This window comes from Neolamprologus brichardi, chromosome 1 (assembly GCF_056152115.1).
Source record: "Neolamprologus brichardi isolate AB-2024 chromosome 1, ASM5615211v1, whole genome shotgun sequence".
Classification (NCBI taxonomy): Eukaryota; Metazoa; Chordata; class Actinopteri; order Cichliformes; family Cichlidae; genus Neolamprologus; species Neolamprologus brichardi.
Window position 1 is genome coordinate 1,797,586 of NC_142104.1, and position 6,025 is coordinate 1,803,610.

The following is a 6,025-nucleotide window of genomic DNA, read 5'->3' on the forward strand; positions in this document are numbered from 1 at the left end:
GTGGTTAGAGCGTGTTGGTGTGTTCACCGGGCACGCCAGCTGACGTAACGTCCACCCTCTCATCCAAATATGGTCACTGCTGGTTCCATAAAAGCCAACAAATGTTCATGTCTGTCTTTTATATACAGTCTATAGACCGTGGCTGCTTCTACCTCGCATCACGTGCACAACTGTGAAACTCACGAGGTGACATTTAGTACAATTATTAACAAACTTGAAACCATGCAGCTGAAACCCAACAATCGTATGACCCCCTATGAGCAGCACTTTGGCGACAGTGGGAAGGAAAAACTCCCTTTTAACAGGAAGAAACCTCCAACAGAACCAGGCTCAGGGAGGGGCGGGGCCATCTGCTGTGATTGGTTGGGGTGAGAGAAGGAAGACAGGATAAAGACATGCTGTGGAAGAGAGACAGAGATGTGTCCAATCAGACAGCACGTGCCTGTGTGATAACCTCTCTGATAGGCCGGCCGATGGTCCCGGCTCTGCTCGTCCAGCGAGACCTCGGCTGATGAAAGTCTGTGGGTGTGTTCTCGTGTCCATCGCACGTTTACGACACGTGTGACTGAAAAACTCTTTGATTCTTATTTTCAGGTCATTTTACACCGGCGGCAGAGAATATTCACTGATTATTGATTATTGTTCAGTGTTAAGGAGCTTCATAGACAACAGAACGAACACTCGGACAACTCCAAATTATTCCCAGAAAATTTGCCTATTTGCTGAATTTTTCAGAGCATTTCTAAAATATTTGCTGATTGTTTTCATTTTATTTTGTGAGTAAATACATTTTTATCATCAAAAATACTAATTTTAAAATATTAATAACAATGTAAACACAGCAAAATATCAATAAATTTCCAAACACAACGCTCCCAGGAAAAAATGCTTCAGTGGATTTCGGTGATTGGTCGAAGTTTGCAAAGTGTTTTAGGATGATAGCTGAAGGTAGAGATGATGATATTAAATTATTATTATTATTATTATTATTATTATTATTATATTATATATATATATATATATATATATATATATATATCATTATTATATATATATCATTATTATATATATAATAATGATATATATAATTATTATTATTATTATATTAGAGGGGGTCTCAAGTATTCCTGCGCGTTGGTCCCAAATCCCCCCAAATACCAGGATGGACTCTACTCTGAAACACACACAAACTATTTAAAGTAGTAAGACAGCAGTGCTCACCTCTAACTTATATAAAACTGATAAATGAGTGTAAAGTTCATCTGGATCAATAGTCATGTCAGAATAACATGACGAGCTCTGCAAACATGCAGTAATAAGCAGAAACGCAGCGCTGTAGCTGAGAGGAAGCAGCAGAATGATGCATTCCTACAAATCACCCCGAGTTTGAAGAAACTGTGTGTAAAGTAATCTTGAATATCCCAGCAGGGAAGCCGTTGCTGTTAACGGGACACATAAAGAAAAAGCCCCAAAACAATGAATCCGTCCTTCCATCAGACTCTCAGTGCTTCGGTACAAATCTACGGTTCTGCTTTTTCTTTCTGTGTTTTTGAGTTTCTTGTTCAATCTGATGGACACGCCCAGAGCCCCATGCTTTCACAGCCTGACCAGAAAACTGTCTGGATGTAGATCGAGGTCGGTCGCATCGCTGCATCCATATCCTCGTATCCTTCCTTTAATCCTTCGTGCCCTCGTGGACTCACACCGACCCTCGTCTTCATCCAGAAGAAGCAAAGTAAAGATCGGCATATGTGAATGTGAGGTAACATGAGAACACACACACACAGGGGAGGGTGTCTGATTGATGAAGGCCTTCTCTAACAGAGTTTAGTCCAGGTGTCTTGGGTGGGTGTTACACTGTCGGGTGGAACTAAGTGGGCAGTCAGGGGTCACGGTGAGGATGATGCAGCTGGGTGTGTCCGAGGAAGGCTGCGATCTGACTGAGTGCTTCCTAATGGGCCACTCCATCAAACACACAGACGGCAGAGCTGTCAGGCTGCTGAGGTCCGCCCCCTGAGGTCCACCCACTGAGGTCCGCCCCCTGAGGTCCGCCCCCAGGTCGTGTATGTTGTTCACACCGTGGAACGCTGACTTGTGTTTGGTTCTTTGTGCTGTTAACGCAGCATCCGGCTTGTTTACAGGCTGTGAAGGACCCGAGGAAAGACGGCTACACACACACAAACACACACACACAGTTCAGGCTGTGTTTCCTGTTTGGTTTGTTGGTGACTTACACAGTAAGGAGCCCCACTGAGTGACCAGAGGACCCCGACTGGTCCAGATCTTTAGAGTCCAGCTTCGAGCACGCGGCTAAAATGCCAGCAGGATGAATTCTCACATTATTAGATTGAAGCTCATCTGTAATTAGTCCCTGTACAGAAATCTGTTCTACATATTTAAGGCCTCCTGAGTATCAGGAGCCGAGGTCAGCCGCGGCGCCCTGCCTGCGACGAGCTTTTCGGTGCAGCAGAGTTAGCATTCTCTAATTAGATGTTTGAATTTTTCTTGGTTTATGAGTGTAAATATATATATTTATGTACGAGTGATTATAATTATAATTTTATGTTTAAAAAACTAAATTAATAATAATAAAATTGTTGTATAAACTACGCTGCAAAAGCTGCAGTTCCTCTAACGGCCACTTGAGGCTGATGCTGTTCGGGTAAGATTGCTGTAAATGGTCAGGATATGGACGGATGGGATGATGTCATCCAGCTCTAATGTGCAGCTGACGCTCGGACGTCCACTTTGTACGGAGCAGCAACACTCGCCGTGATTTACGACCCAACTTTTTGTTTTCTCCGATCGTCTATCAACCTGCTAAACGCTCCCACGGCAGCTGTGAGATGCCAACAAAGGCATTAAAACGTCTCCAGGAAATGTGACACAGGACAACTTAAAGACATCCGTCTGCAACGCTGCTATTATTAAACAGTATGTGTATGATACATTTGTCCAGTGATGAATGGGCTGAAGATGAGCGCTAGAACGACTCCTTTATTGCTCAAAGGAGGAAACAGAGATCATCCTGTTTGCAACAATCAAAGTTTGTATTGATTGTTAAAAGTATTAAATGAGATTTGTTCCCTCTGAGCTCCTGCAGGAAGCCGTCACACGGCCTGACTCAAGCAGCTTCAAACTGGGTTCTCGGGAGTTTTACTTTCGCTGCATCAGCACGGACAGTAAAAGAGCCTCTTCCTGTCTTTACCCAGCAGGTTGTAAAGACTATAGAAGTGCGCGGCAGGCACAGCAGCTCATCTTCTGTGTCTTTGCAGAGAGGCGAGGCCCGGCTGGAGGCTGCTGCTCTTAAATTAATTGCCTTTGTTTTCCACGAGCTGAGCTGGACTACCTCTGCCATTACCTCATTCATCTCCCCTCCTTCCTTTCCTCCCCCTTCCTCGTCCGCCGCAAACCACAGTAGCTGTTATTGAGCCGAGGAGGCCGGGCACCGAGGGAGCGTGGAGTTATTAGAGCTAGTGAGCGTTTGTGGAGATCACTTGAACCAAATTATTAAGCAGATTTCTTCACCTCTGAGCTGAAGCTTCAGCGACTGAAAATCAGAGTTTTTGTTGTGGACACAGAGGCGACAAAGCAAAGAGCTGAACACAAACATGGTGGAGCGACTGGCTTCATTTCAGAGGGATTTAGGCTTCCAGTGATGATTAAATCAAAACTACCCACTGTGTCCTGGGCCCACTGTGGAGGCTGATGGGCTCTACAATCAACATCACCACTAATCCAGGGCGACTCCCCACCACCTCCACCTTTTTTCCCTATTTATTCATCATTTTCTCTTTGGGACTGGGTAATATTTAAAGTTAAAAACAAACATTTTAAATGACAGATTCCAGTCAGAGCGATGTGGTCCTGTCCCAGACTGTATATAAAGGATGGCTGAAGCCATCGTGCTCATTTCCTGCCCTCTGCAGGCATCCCCGTTTGTTCTCACCATCCTGGGCTTTTGAAATGTGGATCTGAGGAGCCGGTGGACACTGGCTGCTCGTACTGTGGCGACTTAAAAGCATAAAGTTTCAGGTCTGACTCCTGAGTGTGCAGTTACATCCTGGAAACACATCTTCCTGACGGAGCGTCGAGCCTTCTGGGATCAGCAGCCGCGATTCCTGCAGCGGGTAACACATCCTCTACATCGTGGTGCAAATGCCAAAGGAAGGAAGAGCAGTCTGCACCGTCCTTTGTTGAAGAAGTCATTGTTGTGTAGTTTCCTCCTGCAGACCCCCGGGTACCTTCACGAGCCCCCCCCCCCCCTCTCCATATGGCCTATTTTGTCTGCTGCCATGAGCGAATGACCTTTCTGTCTATGTATCTGCTCGTTCATCAGTCAGCCAGAGGTTTGTGTTCCCCTCCACCCCCCTTCCCCGCTGAGACAAAACTCTCTGCTAATGCGTTCTGCAGAGTGAAGCTGAGTCTGTTTTCTGGAGAAATGCCCTGAAGGAGCTTTCTAGCAACTCCCTGTAGACGCAACATGAGCCGCTTTCACACATGCAGCCCTGAAACCAGGAGCTGTGTGAGAAACGCAAACGTTCCACCCTTCAGACGTGAAACGCCGCTCTACGAGAACGCTGAGAAGCACATACTCTGAACGCGTGATGTTAGCGGTTCAGGTGTTTATCATGCAACGATGAGATACTTAACCCTTTAAGACCTACCATAGAACCAAGTCCGCCAGAGCTTATATTATATGTTTACATGCTGTGGAGCCATTTTTGGGAGCATTTCAAGTTGCTATACATCAATACAACCATTACAGCCTAGATTTTAATAATATGTCTGCATTAAGTGCATAGTAATTACATAAATTGCAAAAAAGTGCAATAAACTACAAAAAAATTGAAAATTGTTTTTTGTTTTTTAACATATATTTCTAGTTAGAGAAATTTAAGAGGCTTATCCCTCAAAACTGCAAAGACAAAAAAGTTGCACAAAATAGTTTCCCACCACAGGAAATTTATTTTGAGTGTCTTCATAGTTTTATTTTTGAAATACACCAATTTTTATACACTGCAGGAAAAACGAAAATAAATATTATGATGCAAATTTGCAAAAAAGCAGCATATGCATCAAAATAAACTATTTCCAGCAGTGCAATATGAGTCCTAAGCATCCCAGAAACCACACAGAAAGTCATAAAGTCAAACATAACTTTTAAAAACACCAGTATAGGCTCATGAGGCCTTGATAGTAAAAAACTACATTTCCGCAAAAATGACGTCACTTCCTGTTTCGGGCAGGACATGGCGGACATGCGATAGTTCGCGCTGATGGACGTAGTAAGTGTTATGAACAGCTGATCGGATCAGCAAAGCATGTTTCTGGAATATTATGTTTTTGTTGCTGCAAGTGCTTTTTATGCAATTTTTGCAAAACTATATGTGGAAGGAAACTGTGACCGAGGACAAGCTGATGGCATAAGATGTAAGTACAACTCCTCCGGTTTCATATGCAAAAGAAATTATTGCGCTAGCTCACGTGGTTGCAGAGCTACCGGGATTTAAAAATAGTTATGCAGTTATGTTATCCAAAATATTAGTGACGGTGTTCGGAGCAGCAGCAGAAAGACGGCGCCGCAGCACGGCAGCATTCAGTGGGGTTGAATTGTCCCTGAATCTGGAAAATAAAACAACAAATGACTCAAAAACCAGCCGACAGTCGCACACACTGATATTTGTGTCCCAACCCTGCTTCACCCCAATTGCCTTCTCCGGCTGAACTGTGCCTCAGGATGAGTGATGATATCTGCTCTGCTGAAATGACTGCAAACATTTTCTCATCACAAACCTGAAGAAACTGAACATTTAACAGTGTTTCCTGAAAACCCTCTCCTGTCTGATCATTTCTTGATAACATTTACATTTACAATAATTGATTACGCAGCAGTGGAGAGTGGACTTTATCAAAGTAGATGTCTTTCTGAAAGCGCTGTAACTAAGTTTAAGAATATAATCCAGCCACTGTTATCATCGTCAATGCCCTGTACCAACACAGAGCAGAGCAGCTATCTGAACGC